General features: G+C 33.4%; 1 protein-coding gene across 3 annotated transcripts in view; it reads left to right on the top strand.

The window, feature by feature from the left end:
• Positions 1-12929, top strand: part of LOC126754579 (dnaJ homolog subfamily B member 3) — a 42487-nt gene that overhangs the window by 16371 nt on the left and 13187 nt on the right. The window contains exon 1 of one of the 3 annotated variants that reach the window (XM_050466677.1): positions 10458-10652. The exons of the other annotated variants lie outside the window; for them this stretch is intronic. The gene's annotated coding sequence lies outside the window, so the exon portion shown is untranslated. Of the gene's footprint in view, positions 1-10457; positions 10653-12929 lie in introns of those variants that run through there. 3 annotated transcript variants of the gene reach the window in all.

Raw genomic sequence — 12929 nt, 5'->3', positions numbered from 1 at the left:
GTGGTTAGGTATATCACAACAGAATATTGTTCGCAGTTGGAACCAGTTGTTGTGTACTGACCGACAAGAATGGATGGAGGAAGATTTGATACTTCTGGCTCAACTTACAGCCGCTAATTCAGAAATGAATGAAATTCATACCATCATCGCTTCGATAAATCTGGACGCTCAAGTTGATACTCAAACCATAAATGACTGGGCCACTGGAAGAGATGAATTCGAATACGACTTTTCTGATCGGAAAATTGTGCAGTCTGTGTTAGAAAACGATAATATTGAGGAAAATGGTTCTGACTCTGACTATAGCATAGTTGAAGCGGAAAATAAAATCAGTAGTAGTGAAGCAAAAAGTATTTTTTCCAAAGCGATTCAGTGGGCAGAACAAATTGACGCTTCGGCTATGGACATTTTCCGATCTATCGAGATACTACTTTAATTAAAATGTAAAACACGTGCAAAAAAGTAAAGCCTTGTAAACCAAGTAACTAGTAGGCGTACAAAAACACCATGTAAAAAATCCGTAATAAAGCATGCAAAAAGGAGATCAAGTGTATATCGTCACCTGAAATGCAAAATAACGTAACATCACTTTTCGTAGGTTTACAGGAGAAGCAAAAAAACCGTATAACAACAAAACCATTTGAGATATTGAAACAAAATTTTCAAATCTGAACTAACATGAAACTATAAGTATATTTTAGAAAAAAATAAAGAAAAAATTAAGCAAATTTTATAGTAGGTGTCTTACGTTATTTTGAATTTTCATTTCTGAAACAAAATAACGTATGATCAATCTAAATTTGTATAAAAATTAAAAATTTGAATATTAATACTTTTTTTTAATTTTAAATAAAAACAGTTGCAAGTTTTTCATATTTCATTTTATTTTTATTATTAATACATATGTACATACATAAGTACTACAAAAAATTTAAATATTTCAAGCTAAAAAATGAGGATAATGTTTAATTATTATTTATTAAATAACTAATTATTCGAAAGGTATATTATCATAAAAGTAATAACAGTCTGCTGGAATTAAAGCTTCTAGGTCCAGCAGATGTTGCCATTTCTTCTTAATTATTGTTAAACTTTGCAAAAGAATAGGCTGCTGAATTCCTAAAAAAGCTCGGGTCTGATCACTTGGATCATGGAGTCGCTAAACAACTCTGGCGGCTCCTTCTCTACCCATATACCGAGGGAGTTGTGGGTGGGAAGAAGCCGTTGAAGAAAAGGGAGAGTGAACTTCTTCACGGATGGGTCAAAGGTGGAGGGGTCTACTGTCAGGAGCTCTCTATCAACTCCTGTTTCTCCAACTTCCTAAGTATTGCAGTGTCTTCCAGGCCGAGATTGGAGCCATTAAGGTAGCAGTAGATTTACTACTCCAGAGTGCAGCCTCCTTCAGAGGAGTGACCATCGACTCAGTAGAGCCTTGAACTCATTAACAATGAGAGATTCAGAGTTGATCGAAGACCTAACTTCGCTATCAATAGTATCGAGTGTATTTGTGATAAGAATGATATGAGTGCCAGACCACAGCGGAATCGTATGAAACATGAGCTAGCAAGGAGAAGCACCCTAGAACCGCTATCGGTAGAATGGGAGCGGTATCCTATTCTATTACTGCTGGGCCACAATTTTTACACACGCTGTCGAAAAAGTCTTTTGTCCCAAGATCGTTCGCATGAGATCTAGTGATCTCGTTGTCCTCAGTAAGGCAGCCTTTCCCTACTTTAGGGGCTTGTAACACGCCATTGTCCTATTGGCTTCCACGCAGTAAAGCTGGGAATCCTACCAGACGCCATCTGCAGAAGCTGTATTGAAGAAGATTAGGTGGAAACAACACTTCCTGTCTGCTGTCTTGCGTTAGGGAGGTCAAGACTTAGTCACTTGGGGGCGCATACCTTCAGGCATCCCTCCGAACTGGCGGGAAGCGTTTTGTTAATTTATAAGTTCGAACACAGGGGTTCTTCTTTTCTATGGCCTCACAAAGGACTACATATATGTATGTATATAGTAGTCCACTTTCGATCAACGGTTAGCCTAAACTAACCAAAGCACATTGAACTTAATCACTAAAACTAAACATAAACAATAAATGAAGGCTAACTTCGATAAAAAAAAACAAACGCTCTGTTATATTTACATACATAAATGAGTGATGATACGTTTTTTTGAATTTTTAATATAGCTTGGGTATTTTTGATCGCAGAAGCTTAAAATTTGTGACACATATGTAATATGATGTGGTGAATCGCAACTAGTAAAGAACTCAATTTTGAGTTTTTTGATGATGCGTTATTTTGCATTTCAGGTGACGATATGTAAGTTGAGTCATGAAATTTGTTCCTTAACTGCTAGTACTATCACTTGCAATCCAAGTTTTTTACCCAAAAAACTAGCAGAAGGGCGCACAAGTTAAAACAGCTGCTAGCAGAAAGAACCTACTGTCATATGAGGAAAAGCTGTTAAAACACTCGGGTACAAGCGATATTTGATGCATTTGGTTTAATTTTTTTTGTTGTGATAGTTTTGAACTATAAAATAAATAATAGGTACATTAAATAGCAACCAAAGTCCAACAGTTTCAGCAGTGAGCTTTAGGTCATTGAGTGCTGGAAGAAGTAATCGTTCCTTAGACCCAATTCCTCTGCATTTTGCTTGAAATTGACTTTTGAAATGTTTCGATACATTGTTTTATTCATATTTGATATAATACATTTCATTCGGTTCACTTCGTTGCTCGCCATATACCAGGGGTGGGCATATTAGCCCTCAGTGGCATTTTGCCCGTTCGGGCACGAGTGCACATTTTGGGGGCTATATGAGGGGATCATCGCGGGCAAACATGAATAGGGAAGTGAGAGCAACGTATTTTACCACTCCATGTTTACAAATGAGAGCGCGCGCATATGTATGTATGTATATGGGAAGTTGCACTGTGGGTAATAACTGTAAAATTGCCTAACAATTTTAAGTTTCTTTGTAACTACTATAAATTAATAAAATGTAAGACAAATAACAAAAAGTATAATAAATACTTTATTTTAGTAATAATTTTTTTAATATGTCTTTATAACAGCATTTAATTTAGTTTATTTCACATACTAATTTCTATGTTTGGTTTAATCTCATTTGCTGTAGCTACACGCATAATTGTACCAAAATTTAAATCAGATAACCTACTTCTTATTTTATGTTTGTTTAATTTCATTTTTGAAAAAAAAAATTGTTCACAAGTGTATGTGCTTCGAAACATAGATATAATTTTCGAAGCAAAAAGTTTCAAACCAGGTTATTTCTTTAAGCTTCCTTATAAAAAGTAATTTCAGTAACAAATTCAGTTTATGAACTACTGTTTCTTCAAACACAAATGCCGCCCGCTTACCATAGAATTTCCAACGACTTGGGGTTTTCCCCATAGAAACGACTCAGCTGATTGCTCTCTCACAACGCAGGGTTGCCAGGCTCGACATACTGTAGTAATTATAAAAATTGTCTTCAATATATTTGAAATTTTCTTAAACTAACGCAAACTCAGAATCGAATGCTATTATTTATAAATATATAAACTAGTTTTACTAGTTTGATTTTAGTTTTGATATTTTATATTACGAAAAATTATAATTGAAAAGTTAGATGTGTGCAGAACAAAACGCTTGCCACTCGTAGCGGAGGGAGAAGCGAAATACGATGTTTCTGGCATTAGCGTTTGAATTCTATTTGTGTGCTTAAGCACTCTCAAACAATAATGCCATACCGCGCAAATATATTTTCAGTTGATGATTTCTTATATTTTTGAAAATATATGTTCCCTTTCTATAGCGCGTATTATTATTTTAAAACATTTCCAGAGGCAATTTAGATTTTAAAAATTTAACAGAACAATTATAGAAAAAACCTCAATTCTTTGAATATTTTGATAAAACAACCAAATCATATATATACATATATTTTATAAGCATTTTCATTAAATGGAATGGAATATGTTTAAACAAAATATATATTATGGTCACAAGTATCTTTTTTTATATATGCAGATATATAAAACTGCCTTGCATATGTACAATGTTCTATCGCAAGTACAGTGGTGTGAACAAAATAGAAACAACAATAAGGTGTTGTGAAGCTTTAAAATGTGCTGTTTTCTTATTAAATAAAATTGTTTTTAGATCCAAGTATAACTCATAGAATTTTTCCATCACCGCGCAAATATATTTTCAGTTGATGATTTCTTATATTTTTGAAAATATATGTTCCCTTTCTATAGCGCGTATTATTATTTTAAAACATTTCCAGAGGCAATTTAGATTTTAAAAATTTAACAGAACAATTATAGAAAAAACCTCAATTCTTTGAATATTTTGATAAAACAACCAAACTGAGAATATCACAAATATTAATATTTATTTATATATATATACATATATATATATACATATATTTTATAAGCATTTTCATTAAATGGAATGGAATATGTTTAAACAAAATATATATTATGGTCACAAGTATCTTTTTTTATATATGCAGATATATAAAACTGCCTTGCATATGTACATACGTATAAAAGCCCACAACTTGAGAAAAGTTTTCCCAATTGTAGCTAAAATGAATTTTTACAACTGGCATCACCACCATTACTGTTCTATCGCAAGTACAGTGGTGTGAACAAAATAGAAACAACAATAAGGTGTTGTGAAGCTTTAAAATGTGCTGTTTTCTTATTAAATAAAATTGTTTTTAGATCCAAGTATAACTCATAGAATTTTTCCTACCAGTGATTAGAATTTCCCACCATGCAGAGGTAAATAAAAACAAATATTAATGCGAAACTCTAAAACCGGCAAATTATGTTTACCTCTTTTTTTCACACAACTGTACAATTCCGATATGAAGTAAACTTCCGCTCTTTAATTTGTGTAAAATGTCAGTATTGCCGCAACCATTATGCGATGAACATTAAGTTATGGAGGAATGTAATTTAATTTTTTTCGCAACATTTTATGCCCTTCCCTCCGTAAACTAATATTACCCTCATCTAGCACTCGTGCGCACTTTGTTAACTTTGCGGGCTAAAAATGTGCCCATCCCTGTCATATACCTTCAAATCATTATACCGCCTCCTGTATGCTTCACCGTTGCTATCTCTTTTCTTTCAATAAGATCTGTGCAAGGTTTCCACAACGCCATCATTTACATCATTTTACTACTCTTTGAAGATAGTGAAATTATATGTAAAATATTGGGTCGAAAAAGTATTTTCGTATTTTCTCAAAAGAAGTCGTTGCAGTCGCATATCTCCAGTGCCACCAATCACAAAGTGTCATGCCATATAGTGTTGGAAAGCTAAATTTAACCAAAAAATAAATAAATTCTTGGGAGTTGGAAAAAATTGCAGCTATTCAAAAATGAGTGAAAATAATGAAGAAATGCGCTATATTTTGAAATTTTTGTATAAAAAAGGGAAGAATGTCACGCAAGCCACCTATGAAATTTTTGAAGTTTACAGAGACGGTTCCGTTCTGAAAATTTCCAAATTTCGTTTTACATTGATGAAAGTTTAACACTGATGGAACAACGTCTCTAGCGGAAAAATGGCAAACAGTGGTCGATCAAAATGGTACATACATATTTGTTTATTTATTTATTGTTATAAATATAAAAAAATAAGTTAAAAATTGATTAGAAATACGAGAAGTCTTTTTCAACTACCCATATACAGCCCACGAAATAAGTATAGTGTACAAGCTAAAAATTTCTTCTATTTATCTTTAAATTTCATATGATTTTTTTTTAAGTTAATTACTAATGGAATCAACTTCGAGAATTATTTACACAATATTAAAAAAAAATTACTACTTATAAATAAAATAATTAAACGAAAAAAATTGGTACGAAAAAAGTATAGCGTACAAACAAATATTTCATATTAAATCAAACTTATTCGAAGTATTAATAACTTATAGGGTTACCTTTAGCTAAAATAACGGTGTTTATGCGCCTCGGCACGGATTCAATTATAGAGCGAATGGTGGAAATCGGTATTTTCCTTCATTCAGCTTCAATGCATTTCCTTAGATTTGTGACAGTATCAAATTGCGTACCACCGGTTTAAACTTGCTGCGAAAGTATCCCGAGAATTTTATAAAACTAAAGTCAGTTGAAATAACTTACAGCAAAACTAACTATGACTGAATACTGAAAGATGACAATGATTCAATGATTCGAAACATAGGAGCAGACTCTATACTCTGGGTTGTAAGCAAATATAGTATATGGGAAAGTACAATTAGATTTTTAAGCAATGTGACCGTTTTCCATTTTTTCATCTATATAATGTTGGTCTTCGCCGGATGTTGCCGTCGGAAGATATAAATCAGGGCATGTGACATGTAACTCCGCCAGACATATTTTGGATGGTAAATGGTTTACAAGAACTACTCAAACAATTGCAACAAAAATTGGTGCATGACATTATCCTGACATTGTCGTTGTTGTTGTAGCGGTGATCTGGTCTCAGTTTACGTGGCAAACTGCAAGTTAGTTGTATGCGACATCATCTAACAGGAAGAGGGATGTTAGATGAGTGGTATTCATTATCCTGACATTCTTATGTTATAATTTGAAAATTGGCACATTGGACTTTACGCCTTTTTCCAGATAACACAATTTTAAATTTCATCAGAATGTTTCACTATAGCGTAAATCAAGCCCCAATGAAAATATCGTAATAAAAGTACTAAAAAGCTTGCAATGCAGCCCAACTCAATCTAGAATTGTATACTATCTTTTCAAGCTTACAGATACGGGGTTTTCTGGTATTAGTATCAGGTGACGAATATACCTGCTATAAAAATTTCAAACCTTCGGCCGTATATTTATATCAGTTACTATATGAGGTATCTTAACAAAATCAAGAGAGGATCTAATATTGACAATACTATAGCTTAATAGCGGAAATGGGTGAAATCGATCGACAAATTAATTCAGCCACCATATGTTACATACATATAATGATTATCGTTATTCTAGCAGACTTTATACTATGTTCGGACCGACAACGAAAACATGTTTTCGTGGGAAAAACTTGTTTTCGTCCATGTAAAATCTGTCAAACGAAAACACAGTTTTCGCAGAAAACTACTTGAAAACTTACATTCCACTCATTATAATCGGTGCCTGCTCTAGTTTAATCAATGTTTTTGGAAGACATATTTTGCCGGCCCTAAATTGTCACTTGATATTTGTTTACATTCCATATACAAAAACAGCTGTCGCTTGATATTCTCATATTAGGGGGATTCTCTTGCTCTGGCAAAACCTTGCACGGTGCAGAAATTGCAGAATTTTCCTCTTGATGCAACGGCCCAACAACAAACACATACAGAAAATTATTTACAATGGCTATAAATTTGTCAGCCCAAAACCCACGTTTATTTTCGTGCCTTCATATATCACTAGGTTTCGGTATAGGATTTTTGCATTTTGTGTCGTCGTGCAATCTTGCAAGAGCAAGAGAATGCCGCTTTGATAGTTGTCAGTGAAAACTCATCGAAAACACACATCGAACGACTTAGATTCCACAATATACAAATGTGTTTTCAAAATGTTTTCAATGTCGGTCCGAACATAGCATTAAGGAAAAATATGAGTTGTCTTAATTAAATTATTACATGGAACTATACCCTCGAACATGCTTTAGTTCCCAAAAACTTTCCTATTCTCAATGTAACCGATATAGCAACTATAATTTTATTTAGTTAAATGTATTTACATACTATATATGTATATACCTATGGTACGTGTATATACAAATATAATAATGAGGATAAAAAATACCGTCAGTTAAAAATAAAACATCTTTATTGAGTCATCACTGTTAAAATTAAAAAATGAGAAAATATATCTATGGTGTGGAAACAAACCAGATTTATGTATGTATGTAGATTGACTTTAATTATTACCAAAGATAGCTAGAAGGTGCTTAGCTGTTAGCGTTGGTGATTTAGCATTAGGTATTGGTGTATACTTATTCCAACATTTTCCCTATTAATTATTAGGTTGACAACACTCAACTTGCTTGAAAATAAAATTTTTTGTCAGAGAAAACTAGCTGGTGTGTGGTAATTTGCAAATAACATTTAAAAGTGATTTTAATTTAGGTAAACACGCTTACGAACTTTCGTGCAATGCGTAAAGTATCGTCTCTGCCTTACTAAATTAAAACTTCTACTTTACATAACACAAATAATTAATTATAGAAAATAAAACAATGAACCACCTTAATTTACCTTATACTATAACATATATACATGTATAGTTCACTGTTTTCATATCTTTCAATATTCATAGTTCTATTTAAAGACAACAACGAGTAGGTCGTTGTAGGTACAGGTTGTGTGGGAGTAAAATATACAAAACAAAACAGTTCGTTTATTTCAAACTTTTTATGAATTATATTTTTATATATTATGTTCACAATTTTCGAAATAGTTTTCTCATACAAATAATAAATTTATCTATAACACACGGTTAATTAATTGAATATTACCAATATATTGAGTTAAAGTCTGTCAGGTCTTTCTAGTATTGATTTTACTAATCTCAATATCACTTACTTTGTGAAACGAAAGTTGAATTTGTCAATTTATTTGAATTTATTGTGGATACCTTAAGCTTTAAGAAAACGCGGCTGGAATTTAGAAGAGCATCCCCCGAATTAGGATTGAAATGGGTATGTATGGCGAAGTTCTCCAGTTTTTAACTTTACCATAGGCGTGGCCTATTAGACACTTTTATCGTGAAAAATATGCAATATGCCACCATAAATTCGGCTTGGCTTATAGTCAAGTTGATTTGTTTGGTCCTAATTTCGCGTAAAACTCCACAATAAAATCTCATATTGTATGCAGTAATTTTGAATGAAAGTGTTGGCGGAAATTATTGTGCTTGCTATTATACAACATATCCAAATTAGTTTGATACTTCCGTAATCAAAGCTATGATTTCGATATTCATTCGTTTAGTCCTCATATTTACTTTTTTATGCAAAATAATCTACGTTCAATTGCGGTCACTGACGCGTACAATTCTGTCGGTTTTCCCCGATCTTCTTGATGATCCGATTCAAAACCATTTTTGACATGCAGGCATACTACTTACTATCAGAAAAGGATTCTATCCTAATTTTATAAAATATTTAAATTAAAATATTTCTCAGGATACATCAGATTTACTCTTGCCAAGAGGTGTTATTTCGGATTGAATAGGGATTTAATAAGTAAAGTCCTCTCTCGACGAACAAAAATAGAGTTATAAGTCACTCATTATTCCCGTTCTGCTGTATGGTGCAGAGTCATGGACGATGACGGCATCTGATGAGTCGGCGTTACGAGTTCTGTGGAAGATTTATGGTACTTTGGAGATTGGCAACGGCAAGAATCGCATTTGATGGAACGATGAGCTGTTCGAGTTATACGACGACATTGACATACGTAGTTCAGCAAATTAAGAGACAGTGGCTACGCTGGCTAGGGCATGTCGACCGTATGGATGAAAACACTCCAGCCCTGAAAGTATCTGTTGGAAAGATCAGGTGGAGAAAGACATGGCTGCCCTTGGTATCTCAAATTGGCGCCAAATTGCTAAAAGAAGAAACCATTGGCGCGCTGTTGTTAACTCGGCTATAACCGCGTAAACGGTGTCCACGCCATTAAAGAAAAAGATGAGGTTAAAGTCCATTCTACCATCCACCCTCATCAATACTCCAAGTCCGTACCAAGAAAACCATTCACAGAACATTCACGCTACCACTGTGACTGATACCTGGGGCAATGGACAAATGATTTGACGTCGGATCCAATACGATTCACCTTTGTCTCATTGCTTCAAAGTACTCTTTTCTAAAATTTGACGTTCTTTTCTAATAATGTTTGGCGTTATCGGAACAATTCATTCAAAAACATTCTCCTTTTTTCCTGAGTACAATGTAAATTGCTAGCCATTTTTAAATATGTTAATTTCTTTATCCAATCAAATTTCGTTAGAATGCGATTGTAAAGATTAACAACAGAAAAGCAAGCATGATTACGGATCAGCTTACCTTATAAGTTGCGGAATTCTAGACATACACTAACGTAGGAAATTATTGCATGCATGTATTTGATAAAACTGATATGAATAATATACATATTTTAAAAGTGCGATGTTTCACTGTCTAGGATTGTACACAGATGGGCCAAATGTCCCCAAGAGACATGTTTGTATAAGTCAAAAACAAACATTTATTAAAAGAAGAGTAAAGCATCCAAAAGGGGCATGTTTATGTATTCTTCTCTGTTCATTGATTCGGGTGTTTAAGGCTCTTCAAGTTTTATAAAAAGAGCTTACTAAAGTCGGTTTCTCTACAGCAAAAATAACCATCAACCATAACCATACTGGAAGAGGAAAACGATCCGAAACATAGGGGCATACTATACTCAAGGCAAACAAGTATACCATATTGTTACTTTAGATTGGCCATCACAGTCACCAGACGCCAATCCTATAGCAAATGTTTGTACTTTAATAAATGGCAAAATATCAAAAACACATTTCACGACAACAAAAAATTTAATTGGGCTGCTCCAACAAGTTGCCATCAAAGATATCAGGTAATAACACAGATGAACTTTGTTTTTTTGCTCATGGATTTTTCTTAATAAATTCTGGGTATGTAAGAAAATATAGTATATGAGAAAGCACATTTAGCTCTTTAAGCAATTATGGCGATTTCGATTTTTTCATCCATATAATGTTGGTCTCCCAGGTTCGAAGAATTTATTAAAAATCAGGACATGTGCCGTGTAACTTTGCTAAAAAATTTTCTGGATGCTGAATTTATTTATCTTTTAATGTAAATACCTATAATTTTTTTACGAGTCATAAACTTGTATTAGAACTGCTCAAGCAAAAAATAATTTTTGTTGGTACAGTGCGAAAGAACAATTTTTTTTCCGGTTCATGCTACAGTAAACCGATTGCGTTAGCTTCTAATTTACTTAAGTAATTTTTTTTATGACAGTAATATTTTGAAAGATCATCAGGAGAAAATTCTGTAAATAATTGAATACTACAAGTCGATAAAAAGCAGAGTCGACACAATGAATGAAATGGTTAATACATATTCGTGCAAACGGAAAACAAATCGGTGGTCAGTTGCTCTGTTCTCTATTTTAATACATATTTATGCTATCAACGCTTTTATAATGTATACCGAATAAATCTCGAATGGCAAAAAAATAAATTGTACAAAAAGCGCTGATATTTAGTACAACTTGGATAAGCATTAATTCAATAAAATATAAAGAGGCGTAGTCGGCTTCCTCGAGCAGACCTTCTCCAAAACGTTAATGCTCTAGTGAACGGAAAAGGTGAAAATTTCACCCATCAAAGAAGGAAAAAAAGACTAAGTAAAACGATAACATATTGCTACCTTCACTACTTAACTAAACTTAAATAACGTTTTTTGAACTTTAACATTCGCCTATTTTCGATGCCGAATATAACATGTGTAATATTTTTTTAACGTAGTAACTATTTTGATAACATTTATAAAGTTATATAACCGAGGTGAAAAAGAACAAAGAATTTTACAGTGCCGAGGATTTGGAGGGAACGAGGTGCAAAGACACAGTACATAGAAAAAAATCCTGTACCTGTATATAAAATCAACTACACTCATAGTACAGCCATCCATCACGGAATATAAATGAATATGAGTGTAGTTCATCATCACGGCTCATCAACTCTGAAGATTTCAATGATTTATAAAGATACTTAAAAAATAGAGAAAAGTTTTTAACATCGCGGTTAAAACAATGGAGTTTATTGATTTTTATACTCTCGCTCGCACCATGTTGCACAAAATATAATAGGTCTGTTCACCTAACGGTTGTTTGTATCACTTAAAACTAATCGATATAGATATAGAGTTATAAATATATACATATTTTATCAGGATGACGACACGAGTTGAAATCCGGGTGTCAAACGTAATAAAGTTATCAAAGTAAAACTTGCCTGGGATTGTAAATAATTGTTGCAATACTTCATAATTTTAGTTAAAATTTGTACGAAATCCCGTATATCATTTTACCTTGGCGATATATGCGGTATAAAGTCACCTGGAAGTTCGACAATCATTGGGTTGGGTATATGGGAGCGAAAGGAAGTATTAACGGGCTACAACTAAAAATCTGCACTAATTTTAATGGTCTACTATTTTATTTTTATTTTTCAATTGCTAATATTACGCAATTAGCGAACTGATTGCATCATCTTTTTGACGTGTAATTTGTAACAGCTTACAAATAAAATTAGTGCTTAAAATGTCTTCTAAGCAGCAACACCTCCGCGACCGCGTTGTACATTTTTATAAAAAACATAAAACCGCTGGAAAAAAAGTTGACGTGTGTGCATTTATGGCGGAAGGCGTCTCCAGAAGAACAGTAAACTCAATATTAAGTACTCTAAAAATAAAAAGGCGACGGGGTTTTGGAAGAAAGCCGACTGTTATGACGCCCCAAAACATTCGAAAGCTGAAGATAGCGTTCAGCAATAAGGATTGCATAAGTCAAAACGAAGCCACACGAAAATTCGATTGCTCACAGCCATATATCTGCAAAACATTAAATAGACTTAACATTAATGCCAGAAAAAAGAAAGCAGCGTTGTCCAGGGTACACCGAAGAGCAGATAAGTCAAGTAAAATCACAATGTCGGTGGATGTGCAAGAATTTGAGTGGAAAATCATCCATTTTGGATGACGAGAGCTACTTTTCACTCAGCGGGCCCCAAATGCCGGGCAATGATGTTTATTACACATACGATATGTCTTTAACGCCTCCCGAGATAAAAAAATTACAAATTAAAAAATAAATTTGGGTCCA

This window comes from Bactrocera neohumeralis, chromosome 4 (assembly GCF_024586455.1).
Source record: "Bactrocera neohumeralis isolate Rockhampton chromosome 4, APGP_CSIRO_Bneo_wtdbg2-racon-allhic-juicebox.fasta_v2, whole genome shotgun sequence".
NCBI lineage: Eukaryota > Metazoa > Arthropoda > Insecta > Diptera > Tephritidae > Bactrocera > Bactrocera neohumeralis.
This window is presented reverse-complemented; position numbering and strand designations above follow the sequence as displayed.